The sequence below is a fragment of the Somniosus microcephalus genome, unplaced genomic scaffold (assembly GCF_052327205.1).
Source record: "Somniosus microcephalus isolate GS21.2 unplaced genomic scaffold, FLI_Smic_1.0 unresolved_chr2, whole genome shotgun sequence".
In the NCBI taxonomy this organism is placed as follows: Eukaryota; Metazoa; Chordata; class Chondrichthyes; order Squaliformes; family Somniosidae; genus Somniosus; species Somniosus microcephalus.
This window is the reverse complement of record NW_028225180.1, coordinates 51,913,589-51,926,310: the sequence shown is the minus strand read 5'-3', so window position 1 is coordinate 51,926,310 and position 12,722 is coordinate 51,913,589. Positions and strand designations below refer to the sequence as shown.

At 50.3% G+C, this 12,722-nt stretch overlaps 1 protein-coding gene and 1 pseudogene across 1 annotated transcript in view; one reads left to right on the top strand and one right to left on the bottom strand.

Annotated features, from left to right (window-relative positions):
• LOC147092639 (NACHT, LRR and PYD domains-containing protein 3-like) overlaps nucleotides 1-12,722 on the bottom strand; it is a 326,912-nt pseudogene that overhangs the window by 134,771 nt on the left and 179,419 nt on the right.
• LOC147092640 (NACHT, LRR and PYD domains-containing protein 3-like) overlaps nucleotides 11,505-12,722 on the top strand; it is a 126,212-nt gene continuing 124,994 nt past the window's right edge. The window contains exon 1 of the mRNA XM_085975969.1: nucleotides 11,505-11,675. The gene's annotated coding sequence lies outside the window, so the exon portion shown is untranslated. The remainder of the gene's footprint in view (nucleotides 11,676-12,722) is intronic.

The window sequence follows — 12,722 nt, the reverse complement described above, 5'->3', positions numbered from 1 at the left end:
GGCCCGGGCCGGCCCGCCCGGGCAGCTGCGCCGATACACTGGCCACAACCTGTCGGCGAAAACCCGTGGGGGTTCTCCCTCTAGCTGCACTGTCTTTTCTAAACGGAGGAACGGAGTTCCGTCCCCCTCTCCCATGATCTCCAGAATCTCATCCCGTAGCAACTCATAGTCCCTGTGCCCTCTCTTGCTCTTGTCAGGGAGACACTGGAGGAGCGAACTGTCCAGGGAGAACAGCAGCATTTTAGACTGTTCAACCCCGTCGCAGTCATTGACTGCTGCGGTCTGCTCCACGTCTCTGAAATGCACGGAGGGATCTCCTGACTCGGAGAGTTTTGGGATGTGACTTATCATCTCTCTTAGCTGTCGTGCGCTATGAGGCATTATGATCTGACTCTCAAGGGGTCCGTCATCGCCATTTTCTTCATTTGGACCGATCCTCCGGTGTCTCGTTGGACACATTGGCGCCGACCCCGACTCTACTGTCTGGGGTTGCTCTACCTCAGGGCTCCCTTCCTCTACCGTCTCCGTCTCCTGTCCCGGAGTCCAAGACTCCTCATAGGCAGGAGGCGCAGAAGGTTCGGGGGTTGGTACCCCAACTGCCTCTTGTGGAATCGGTCTTTTGGATTCCTTGGCTAGCAACAGCTGACTCGCTGGTGGATTTATGAGACACACCAACCCGTTTGCCTTCGCTAGGGCCTTTCTCAGGTCCTCTAGCTCCCGGCGGCAAGTGCTGTGGTCGGTGTTCTCAGATCTATTCTCCATGGCCATCTTATATGCTGCCCTGGCTCCCAGGAGCTTTTCCTCTTGGGCATCTACTTGTTTGGCTAGACGGGAACACCTCTCTCTCATTCTACCTTCACTGGCCTTGGCCTCAACGACCTGACATTTTAAATATTCTACCCGGGTTTCGTGGCAGCGAATTACAGAGCGGCGTTCCTGGTTCAGCGCGTCAAGCGATTCAATCAGTTTTTGACCTCCCGCAACCTTTTCCTCCACGCCTTTAAGCAAGCCGTTGATCTGGACTGTCTGTGCTGCAACTACCTGGTCCAAAAGCTGGACTTGCTTCTTGTAGCACATCAGCCAGACCGCCTTTTCTACAGATTTCTTATGCTCTCTACCCGCTGTCCACTTGATGGCTGCGTCTAGCGGGCGCCTATCCCTTAGTAGATCAGATATCCATTGTTTTGTGAGGTTGACTTTTCCGAAAACATAATCTGCTATTCTTTCATCCATCACATTTCGTTTATTCAGATCTTGATCTAACACACTACTTTCCTGCTGCCAAGGTCCTGCTGCGGTCGCCATTTCTGTAGGGGGTTTCTCTTGCTCTTTCTGGTCTCCTGCCAGGCTTCGTGCAATAATTACCCTTGAGTGGTTCGACCCACTCCCCCCTACGGTTCTAGACCTTGGACTTAGGTGCAGAGAACAGTAGTGCAGAGAAAGAACTCAATAGACCAGCTTGAATAGCACGAAATGGATGCTTTTATTTTAAACAGTTTGAAGCATTACAAAATACATGTCATAGGCACAGATTAAAGTTACTACAATCATGCACAAATTTATGAACTTGACTCTATGGAAATGGGGAACACACGGCACATCGAAAAAGGGGAAACACATTACGATTTCCCTTAACTCCCTCCCCTATACCTAAACTAAGTTTCGACCTGGGGAACTTGGGATCATGCTCACCACTCTCAAAATCGCGAGAAAGGGGGTTCGCAGCCTTTTTGGCACCGCTTTCCGTCGTCACGTGGATTTGGAAACTTCTGGCGCAGTCGATATTCTCTCCTCCCTCGAGGCGGTGGGGTAGACCCAGCCTCGATGAGCGCTCGTTAAGGTTGAGATCCACTAAGTCAATTTGGGTTCATGGAGCAGACCCAGATGCAGGCTATGCACTTGGGAGAATCTTGTGGCATCGATCGCCGGTTCTCCAGAGGGTTTCTTCTCCGTCGGCCTGGGCCGTCGATGATCTCCCGACCCCAGTACCCGGGCCACCCTCGTCGTCTTCTCGTCGTGGCCGAGCCTTGTTTGGCTGAACACCGACCACGTTGTCCTTTTACCGAAACCGTCCGTCTTTAAAAAGACGAAAACGTTTTCATCGATCTGCCGAAGTGGAAGAGGCGCCGATCCGGGCACCGTCCGCCCTTCGTTCGTTCCTCGTAGAAGAAAGTTCTTGAAGAAATGGAAGCCTGAAGTCGCCCAACAAGAAGCCGTGGCAGTGAAGAAGAAGTTGTTCAAGTAACCCGGAGTCCGAAGTTCCTTAGATGGACTTTCAATCCATAGTTATACTCTTTTGGGACAGTCTTATCTCCCGCCAAATCATAGTCCTGTCTTTGTATTAATTTTGGCGGGCAGAAATCTCTGCAGGGGCACTTTGTCTTGTAACGGAGCCGGTGATAACTTAAACTGGCCTTCCTGGCCGATAATGTCTTTCAATGTCTTTTGCATTGTCACCGTGGCTCGGTTCGCATATTGATCGGTCCGGACATTTTCCTTGATGGCTGCTAAACGGTTTTTCCTTTGTACGATAAATGGGTATAAGTGTTTTTACATTGTCCGCCCATATCTTGATGGGCCCCATCCTGTACTTATAATCCATTGAATATGTATGCTGTTGCTCTGAGTTTCGGTTCCCAGAGACTGGCTTTCATGGGCTCACTGTCTTCAATCCACAAGCCTGTCTGGCTTGCAGTAACAGAAATAAAATGGTTCATAAACTGATCACGGGGCCTGGTGGCCATTTTGTATGCCCTTTTATCAAAGGTTTTTCTGTGCAAGCTTACTTTGGTCAATAAACAGTCTTATTTTATCCAGTTTTCTTGCGTGATTTTTGCTGAAAATTGCGAATCTTACAGTTCCAGGTCTTGGCTCTTGGCTCCACCCCTGACTTCTCTTACATAAAAATCCCAGGATCTGTATGACTCATTCCTGTGAACCAGTCGGCGTGTTGAGATGTTAGCTCTGATCTTAGTGATTAAAAGCCAACTTGTTTAAGTCTATAACTTCTAGTTTTGTGGTTATTGAAGGCCCATCAATTTTAATCACTAAAGAATACTAGGATGGATCGACTCCTAAAACCAGAGCATCTGGACTTGGATCCACATTCTGCTGAAGCATCAAATCAATTTGGACACTGGCTCAAATGCTTCGAACTCTTCGCGGGGGCCTCATCCGCTAGCGAGGTAGATAAACTGAGTCTACTGACTACTCGCGTAAGTCATCGGATTTATTCATTCATCCGGGATGCCACCTCTTATACGGAGGCCATCACTATCCTGAAGGCCCAATACCAGAGGCCGGTAAACGAAGTGTACGCCAGACATCTGCTGGCTACACGCAGGCAGTGACCAGAGGAATCAATGGACGATTTCTTACAGGGCCTAAACGACCTGGTCTGGGACTGTAACTGCAAGGCTGTGACGGCCAACACGTACTCTGACGAATTGGCCCGCGATTCTTTCATCATGGGCCTCAAATTGAATTCTATCCGGCAGAGACTGCTGGAGAAGGAGGTCCTGGACTTAAAAAAGGCAGTGGCCACTGCGCGATCACTGGACGTGGCCCAGAGAAACTCTGACTCTTATTCTTCCGGCCATGCGGCCCTCACCGCCTCGTGCGCGCCGAGGGGGCCGCCATCTTGGAAGCAGCCATCTTCCCCATCCAGGTCTCAGACCAGCTCTACGCCGCCGGAGTCCCCACACAGAAGTTCACCCAGGAGTCCTACTACAGTGGCAATGTCTCGAGGCCCAAAATGCTACTTCTGCGGCCAGGCCAAGCACCCCAGACAATGATGCCCAGCGAAGGACGCTACATGCTTCAAATGTAAGAAAAAGGGGCATTTTAGCAAAGTCTGCAGGGGGAATCCGATTTCCAACTCCATCACCGCCTCGTGCGTGCTGTGTGGGCCGCCATCTTGGGATCCGTCATCTTTTCCCGACTCAACGGCCGCCCAGGATCCAACAGTGGCTTCGATCATGGTGGATCAATCCAGGCCACAGCCGTTGACAAAATCCATGATGGACATACCGGTAAACGGGAATTTAACGAAATGTTTAATTGACTGTGGGAGCACCGAGAGTTTTATCCACCCTAGCCTGGTATGGCGGCACTCATTAACGGTAACCCCTACATGGAGCAGAATTGCTATGGCTGCTAAGCCCCACACTTCAGACATTTTGGGCTACTGTGTGGTAACACTGACTGTAAACGGCACGGACTACAAGGATTTAAAATTCCTCATGATGCCAGAACTCTGTGTTAATGTAATCTTGGGCCTGGACTTCCAGTGCCACCACGAAAGTGTCACGCTAGCATATGGCGGGTCCCAGCCACCACTCGCTGTCTGTGGCCTATCAACCTTAAAAATCAGCCCGCCCTCTTTATTCGCTAATCTCGCTCCGAACTGTAGGCCCATAGCGACCAAAAGTAGGCGGTACAGTCTGGAAGACAGACACTTTATCAAGGCGGAAGTGGACAGACTCCTGTGGGAAGGCATTATTGAATGCAGTACCAGCCCGTGGCGTGCCCAAGTAGTCATAGTTAAAAATAGCGAAAAGAAACAGATGGTAATTGTCTACAGCCAGACTGTTTAATATTTTTACCCAGCTGGACGCCTACCCTTTACCCCGCATATCAGACATGGTCAACCAGATTGCGCAATACCGAATCTTCTCGACTATCGACCTGAAATCCGCGTATCACCAGCTCCCCATTAGAACGGAGGACCGCCCATACACCGCCTTCGAGGCGAACGGGCACCTCTACCATTTTCTCAGAGTGCCCTTCGGGGTAACAAATGGGGTCTCGGTCTTCCAACGTGAGATGGACCGCATAGTTGACGAGAATAAACTACAAGCTATCTACCCCTATCTGAACAATGTCACTATCTGCGGGCACAACCAGCAAGACCACGATCTAAATCTTGCAAGATTTAAAAAAACTGTCCTAAAGCTGAATCTAACCTACAACGAAGACAAATATGTCTTCAACACAACCCGTCTCTGTATCCTCGGCTGTGTGGTGGAAGATGGGGTAATTGGACCGGACCCTGACCGATTACGCCCCCTAAAGGAACTGCCCCTGCCACACAATCCCAAAGCTTTAAAAAGGTGCCTGGGATTTTTTTCGTATTATGCCCAATGGGTGCCCAATTACTCTGATAAGGCCCGACCCCTCATTAAATCGACATCCTTCCCACTATCAGCTGAAGCTCGAGAGGCTTTCACCAGTATTAAACAGGACATTGAAAGGGCTGCAGTGTGTGCAGTGGAGGAATGCATTCCCTTTCAAGTCGAAAGCGATGCGTCAGACTTTGCCTTAGCTGCGACCCTCAATCAGGCTGGGAGACCTGTGGCCTTCTTCTCTTCTTCTCCCGAACCCTTCAGCGACCCGAAATCAGGCACTCTTCTGTCGAGAAGGAGGCACAGGCTATAGTGGAGGCAGTGCGGCACTGGAGACACTACCTAGCCGGCAAACGTTTCACCCTCCTCACCGACCAGCGGTCGGTGGCTTTCATGTTTAATAACAAACAAAGGGGGAAAATCAAGAATGACAAAATACTCAGGTGGAGGATCGAACTATTCACGTTCGACTATGATATTATGTACAGGCCGGGAGCCCTTAATGAACCCCCAGATGCCCTATCGCGGGGAATGTGTGCCAGCATTCATACGGACAAATTACAGGGTCTCCACAATGACCTCTGTCACCCAGGGGCCACCCGACTATACCATTTTATAAAGTCCTGCAATCTGCCCCACTGCATCGAGGAGGTCAGGGCAATGACCAGAGCCTGCCGCATCTGTGCGGAATGCAAGCCTCATTTCTACAGGCCTGACCGTGCACACCTTATCAAAGCCACACGGCCATTCGAGCACCTAAGTCTGGACTTCAAGGGAGCCCTTCCCTCTGCCGACCGTAACGTATACTTCCTCAATATCATTGATGAATATTCCCGCTTCCCCTTCGCCATTCCCTGCCCAGACATGACCAGTGCCACGGTCATCAAGTGTCTCTGTAATCTATTCTGCATGCCGAACTACATACACAGCGATAGGGGGACGTCATTCATGAGTGACGAGCTGCGCCAGTTCTTGCTCTCGAAGGGGATAGCCACTAGCAGAACCACTAGCTACAACCCCTGGGGTAATGGGCAAGTGGAAAGGGAGAATGCTACTGTTTGGAAGGCTGTCACGTTAGCCTTAAAGTCAAAAGGCCTTCCGACCTGCCGCTGGCAGGAAGTCCTCCCAGACGTGCTCCACTCCATAAGGTCTCTGTTATGTACTGCCACTTACGCTACCCCTCACGAAAAGATGTTTCCTTTCCCCCGGATATCCACCTCGGGCATATCTCTACCCGCATGGCTGACATCTCCGGGGACAGTACTATTGCGGAAGCACGTGAGAGGCCATAAAATGGGCCACCTTGTGGAAAAGGTACAGCTCCTCCATGCAAACCCTCAGTACGCCTATATTGAATACTCTGATGGGTGAGAGGACACTGTTTCCATAAGAGACCTCGCTCCCTCGGGGAGCGGAGGGACCGATGGGAGACTACCCGATGAAGACCTACACTACAAAGAGACAGGACGCCCAGAGGTATCAATACCCAACTTTAACCTGGAGGACACTGCAGATAACCTGGAAGACACTGCGGAGGCCCGGACAGCGGAGGAACCAGAATCCACTCCCCTAGAGGCACCCCAACTGGCTTTGCGCCGATCACTGAGAACTGCAAAACCTCCTGACAGACTCACTTATACCAACTTTTAAGAAACATCACCCCGATGGACTAAATCTATAGAAGGGGTGAATGTAAAGAAATCTGTTTGTGTTGATCCTGTATTCGTTTTGCACTCATGTATATTACCCTCCCCCACTGTGTATAGTTTCACTTCCTCTTTCCCGACTAACCTGGGAGGTTCCAGGTCTTGGCTCTTGTCTCCGCCCCTGACTTCTCTTACATAAAGATCCCAGGATCTGTATGACTCATTCCTGTGAACCAGTCGGTGTGTTGAGATGTTAGCTCTGATCTTAGTGATTAAAAGCCAACTTGTTTAAGTCTATAACTTCTAGTTTTGTGGTTATTGAAGGCCCATCACAGGCACAAGCCATCGAATACCTATACACAATACAATGATCACAGCACTATCAAACTCCATGTGCTCAGGCCAAGGCAATCGAGTACCTATCACCAACTGTCAGACATAACAGCTCCGGAACCAGAAAAGTGGCGACTGGGGCCTTAACATGGCATTGTACCTTGGACTTTACGCAGGTATTGGTCAAGTCACGGACATTGAGATGCATGCCCTTCCAGACGAATTTCTTTGCCATGAGTTGTTGTGACACTCTCATGCCAGGGTGTGACAACCCGTGAATAGTGTCGAAAATTCTCCTGCACCATTTGACTGGAATGATTGGACGTGGGATGCCCATCGAGCTGTCACACAGGAGTGTGGTCCCTGCAGCCTGGAAACTGACATGAGCCACTTGTAAGCTGGAAGGTGCGGTCCGGTATGCCTGCACTTCAGGGTCTGCCTTCTGTTCTTTTGCCAAACCAAAATAGTCGATTCCCAGGTGTACTGCGTGGAGCTGGGTGCGGGAGAGACAATCCGCCACCAGGTTGTCTTTGCTCGAGACATGTTGTATGTCGGTTGTAAATTCAGATATGTACCTAAGATGACGTTGTTGCCGTGCCGACCATGGTTCTGCTGTCTTGGCCATCGCAAAAGTAAGTGGCTTGTGGTCTACAAAAGCTGTGAATGGGCGTCCTTCAAGTAGAAAGCGAAAATGACGGATGGCCAGAAACAATGCCAACAACTCCCTATCAAAAGTACAATACTTGCATTCGTTCTTCCACAATTGGCGGCTGAAGAAAGCCAGTGGTTGCCATGTGCCATTGACCCACTGCTCCTGTACTGCCGCGATGGCATAATCAGATGTGTTGGTGGTAAGGGCAATGGTTGCGCCCGGAAGGGGATGTGCCAACATGGTCGCAGCAGCCAAAACATTCTTAGTGTCGAGGAAAGCCTGGTCCATCTGGGGTGTCCAATCGATCGGGTCTTTGCCCGATTTACCTCTGAGGGCCTCGTACAAAGGTTGCATCAACAATGCCGCCTTGGGGACGAACCGATGATATTAATTGACTATTCCCAGAAATTCCTGGAAGGCCCTGATGGTCTGAGGAAGAGGAAATCAGGTGACTGCTTCCACCTTCGTGGCCAGTGGGACGGCGCCTTCTGAGGTGATTCTGTGTCCCAGGAAATCAATGCTGTGCAATCCAAACTGGCACTTGGCCGGGTTGATAAGGCCATTTGGGCTGAGACGAGAAAAAATGGTACGCATGCGTAATGTGTTCTTTCGTGCTGTTACTGGCAATAAGGATGTCATCTAGGTAGACGAAGATGAATGGCAGATCGCGCAACACGGAATCCATGAGACGTTGGAAGGCTTGTGCTGCATTCTTCAGCCCAAACGGCATACGAAGGAACACAAAAGAGCCCGAAAGGTGTGATGACGGCAGTTTTGGGGGCGTCCTGAGGATACACGGGCACTTGATGATAGCCTCGGACGAGGTCTACTTTGGAAAAGATGGAATTCCCTGCCAGATGGGCCATAAAATCCTGAATGTGAGGAATTGGCTACCGATCTGGTGTGGTAGCCTCATTCAGGCATCTGTAGTCGCCACATGGTCGCCATCCGCCGCCTGGCTTAGGAACAATGTGTAATGGCGAGGACCAAGGACTATTCGAACATTGAATAATACCCAGGAGTTCCATTGTATGGAACTCCGCCTTGGCGGCCGCGAGTTTACCGGGTTCCAGCCTTCGAGCTCTTGCATACACGAGGGATCCTGTCATGGTAATGTGATGTGCCACACCGTGCCTCGTCACTGAGAAGACGAGAGAACTCATTTGGAGATGGGACTGCACAGGCAACTGACCAAGACATCGCGGTGCTTCGGTGGCAGGGGACCGAGTGAAAAGTGGAGGCACAGATTAGCCGGCAGTGTCGGACGTCAACGAGAAACCCGTTTGCGCAGAAGGAATCTGCCCCGAGGATGGTCTGTGAGACTTTCGCCGTGATGAACTCCCAAACAAAACTTTGGCCGCCAAAACTCAACTGGACCCTACGCTTTCCGAACGTGCAAATGGCCGCACCATTGGCTGCCTCGAGGGGGGGACCTCGACCGCCGGATTCAAGATTTAGCTTTGATGCTGGTAGGATACTGCACTGGGAGCCAGTATCACAGAGAAAACTTCGCCCTGACAAGGTGTCTGTAATGTATAGGAGTTTCCCTGCGGACCCGACGGCCATCGCAACTCCAGCGTGTCCCTTAGGCCTTATTGATCTTCTCAGAAAATGCAAGTTTGAGTTAGGTTTTATTGGTGAGAACCTGCAGGGCGGACGGCAATTTCTGGCCTTCGCGCCGAAACGAGCGTGGTATGCACACCAGCCTGCAGGAAGAGGAGTCGGATTTGCTCTTGCGGGGGATGGGCGCGCCATGGCTGCACAAGATTGTTGTGAGAGGGTGAATATTTTATCCGCTTCCGCGGCCAGTTCAGCACAATCCGTGATCGGAATTGGCCAAGGCCGTCTGTACTGGCTCTGGTAGTTGACAGCGAAACAGCTCGCGGAACAGAAAACATTGCGATTCCGAGCCCAAAAGTGTGAGCATTTGGCTCATGAGCTCTGAGGGTTTTGAGTCCCCGAGGCCGGGCATGGAGATAAGTCTGCGAGCGCGCTCCGACTTGGACAGACCGAAAATCTGCAGTAAACGTGCTTTTAAAGCTTCGTACTTGCCATCGTTCGGTGGACTCTCGAGGAGGCTGATGACCAGCGAGGCCGTGGCGCTGTCGAGTGTGGACACCACATAATAATAATGAATTGAATCCGCTGCTACTCCCCGGATAGCAAATTTGGCTTCCGCCTGGAAAAACCACGTGGCCGGTTGTTGCTCCCAAAATTGCGGCAGTTTGAGGGTGACGGCGTTCGTGTCCATGATGTAACTTCAACGAAAATTGTTCGAAGAAATTGGGGTCACCAATGTAGGAACTGGGGTTCCTAGCCAAAGAATTGAGATCGACTCAGAAAATCAAAAACAATAAAATTTAATGAACAAACGATGCTGTACAGGAAACTGTAGGATACAATGCAAATAGGTCTGGTCTGCTTGAAAGCCTCTCTGGAAACTGCTAGAAGGTTCCGAGCTCTGACGTCATCACGTTCTTCCTGCCGTTGAGAGATCACGTGACGGACGGCATGACGTCATCACGCGGAGCACAGGAAAGAAGCCCCAGTACAATTAACAGATACATTAAAGGTGCAGCCCCCAGCTGTACTACATTGCTGTAAAAGCAATTATATACAATTGTCCATAATCCTCTGGTGGTTCCGCCACAGCATCATCGTTATGGGACAGTAGGAGGCCATTCAGCCTGTCGAGCCTGTGCCAGCTCTCTAAGAGCACTTCAGCTCAATCCCCCACCCTTTCATCATAAACAAGCACTTTTTTTTTTCAGGCACTTGTGTCCATCCATTTGGATGGAGGAAAGCATTAATAGATGCTTGTTAGGCATTAATAGTTATGAAACCAAGGCAGGGCCATGATTAAATTGCATGTTGGAACAAGTTGGAGGGGCTGAATGTCCTCCTCCTGTTATGTTCCTGAGTAGTACTCCTTCCACTGGGGGCGCTGTGGTGATGCAGTCTCGCTCACTTGCTCTCCCGTGCAGGCACAGTGCCACTCCCTTACTGATCTGGGGTTGTGCAGTGGGTGGGGTTTGCTGTGTGCCGGGCCCCAGTGAGATCAGACAGTGTGTAACCCACGGAGGATGGGCCCAGTGAGATCAGACAGTGTGTAACCCGGGGAGGATGAGCCCAGTGAGATCAGACAGTGTGTAACCCGGGGAGGATGAGCCCAGTGAGATCAGACAGTGTGTAACCCACGGAGGATGGGCCCAGTGAGATCAGACAGTGTGGTAACCCGGGGAGGATGAGCCCAGTGAGATCAGACAGTGTGTAATCCACGGAGGATGGGCACAGTGAGATCAGACAGTGTGTAACCCACGGAGGATGGGCCCAGTGAGATCAGACAGTGTGTAACCCGGGGAGGATGAGCCCAGTGAGATCAGACAGTGTGTAACCCACGGAGGATGGGCCCAGTGAGATCAGACAGTGTGGTAACCCGGGGAGGATGAGCCCAGTGAGATCAGACAGTGTGTAACCCGGGGAGGATGGGCCCAGTGAGTTCAGACAGTGTGTAACCCGGGGAGGATGGGCCCAGTGAGATCAGAATGCAACTGTTTATCTAAAGCACAGAGAGTAAATTGCACATTTGCGCCCAAAAATCTGCGGATATTCAGGAAGCCGGGCTGGGGATCTGAGGAAAGAGACAAAATCAAACAAAAACACTTGGCTTTGAAATTTAATTTTTAGTAAGCAGAATAAAGTCTACATTACATTATTTCACGCTTTCAATATTATTCTCATTTTCTATTCTGCCATAATTAGATCTCCCGGTGAATGATTGAGGAAGGTCCACAGCTGGAAGTAAACCGGGGTTGTCGACTGAGGAACGACAACAGGTGAACCAGCACAGGATTTTGAAAGCACCAAACAGGGCGAACACTTCTGATTCAAAGAGCTTCCAGAGATTGACTGGGGAGAAAGGTAAGACTAAATCCCATTGACTCAGATGCACACTGGTCATATAGACAGTACACAAAAGGTACAAGGTGAGGTAGATATTGGTGAAAATGAGACTGGGAGAGTCTGACTACCGAACACAATTATCCAGCATGAGGCCGTGCAATGAAATGTGAAGTGAGATCAGTTTCTGTCTCTAAACAGACAGTCACACTGAATCTTGTGTATGTGTTAGAGTAAAGGGTTTTGATCTAACAGGTGAGTCTGGGGCAGAACCCAGCAGATGGACACGTGTCTGTTTATTAGGTGGGGCTGCACTCACACAGGCACCATCAGGCCTCAATTTTAAAATGTCTCTGGTCTGGTGACAAGTCAAGGGGAATGATTGAACAGAGAAACTAATTAAAATCAATTCATTGAACTCGATTCAGAGACAAATCTATAGCCTAAGACCAGCAGCTATGGGGTATTATCAGATAGTGAATGTTAAGCACCGCTGTATTACATAAGAAGTAGGAACAGGAGTTGGCCATACAGCCCCTCGAGCCTGTTCTGCCATTCAATGAGATCCTGGCTGATCATCAACCTCACTCCACTGTCCCGCCCAATCTCCATATCCCTGGATTCCCCCAGAGTCCAAAAATCCATCTCTCAGCCTTGAATATATCCAAAGACTCGGCACTCACAGCCCTCTGGGGCAGAGAATTCCACAGATTCACAGCCTCTGAGGGAAGAAATTCCTCCTCATCTCAGTCTTAAATGGCCGACCCCTTATCCTGAGACTCTGCCCCCGAGTTCCAGCCGGGGAAACAACCTCTCAGCCTCTCAGCATCTACCCTGTCAATCCCCTTCAGAATCTTGTATGTTTCAATGAGATCACCTCTCATTCTCCTAAACTCCAGAGAGTATCGGCCCATTCTACACAATCTCTCATCATAAGACAGCCTTCTCATCCCAGGAATCAGTCTAGTGAACCTTCGCTGCACCGCCTCCAAGGCAAGTAAATCCTTCCTTAGATAAGGAGACCAAAACTGTGCGCAGTTCTCCAGGTGTGGTCTCACCAAGGCCCTT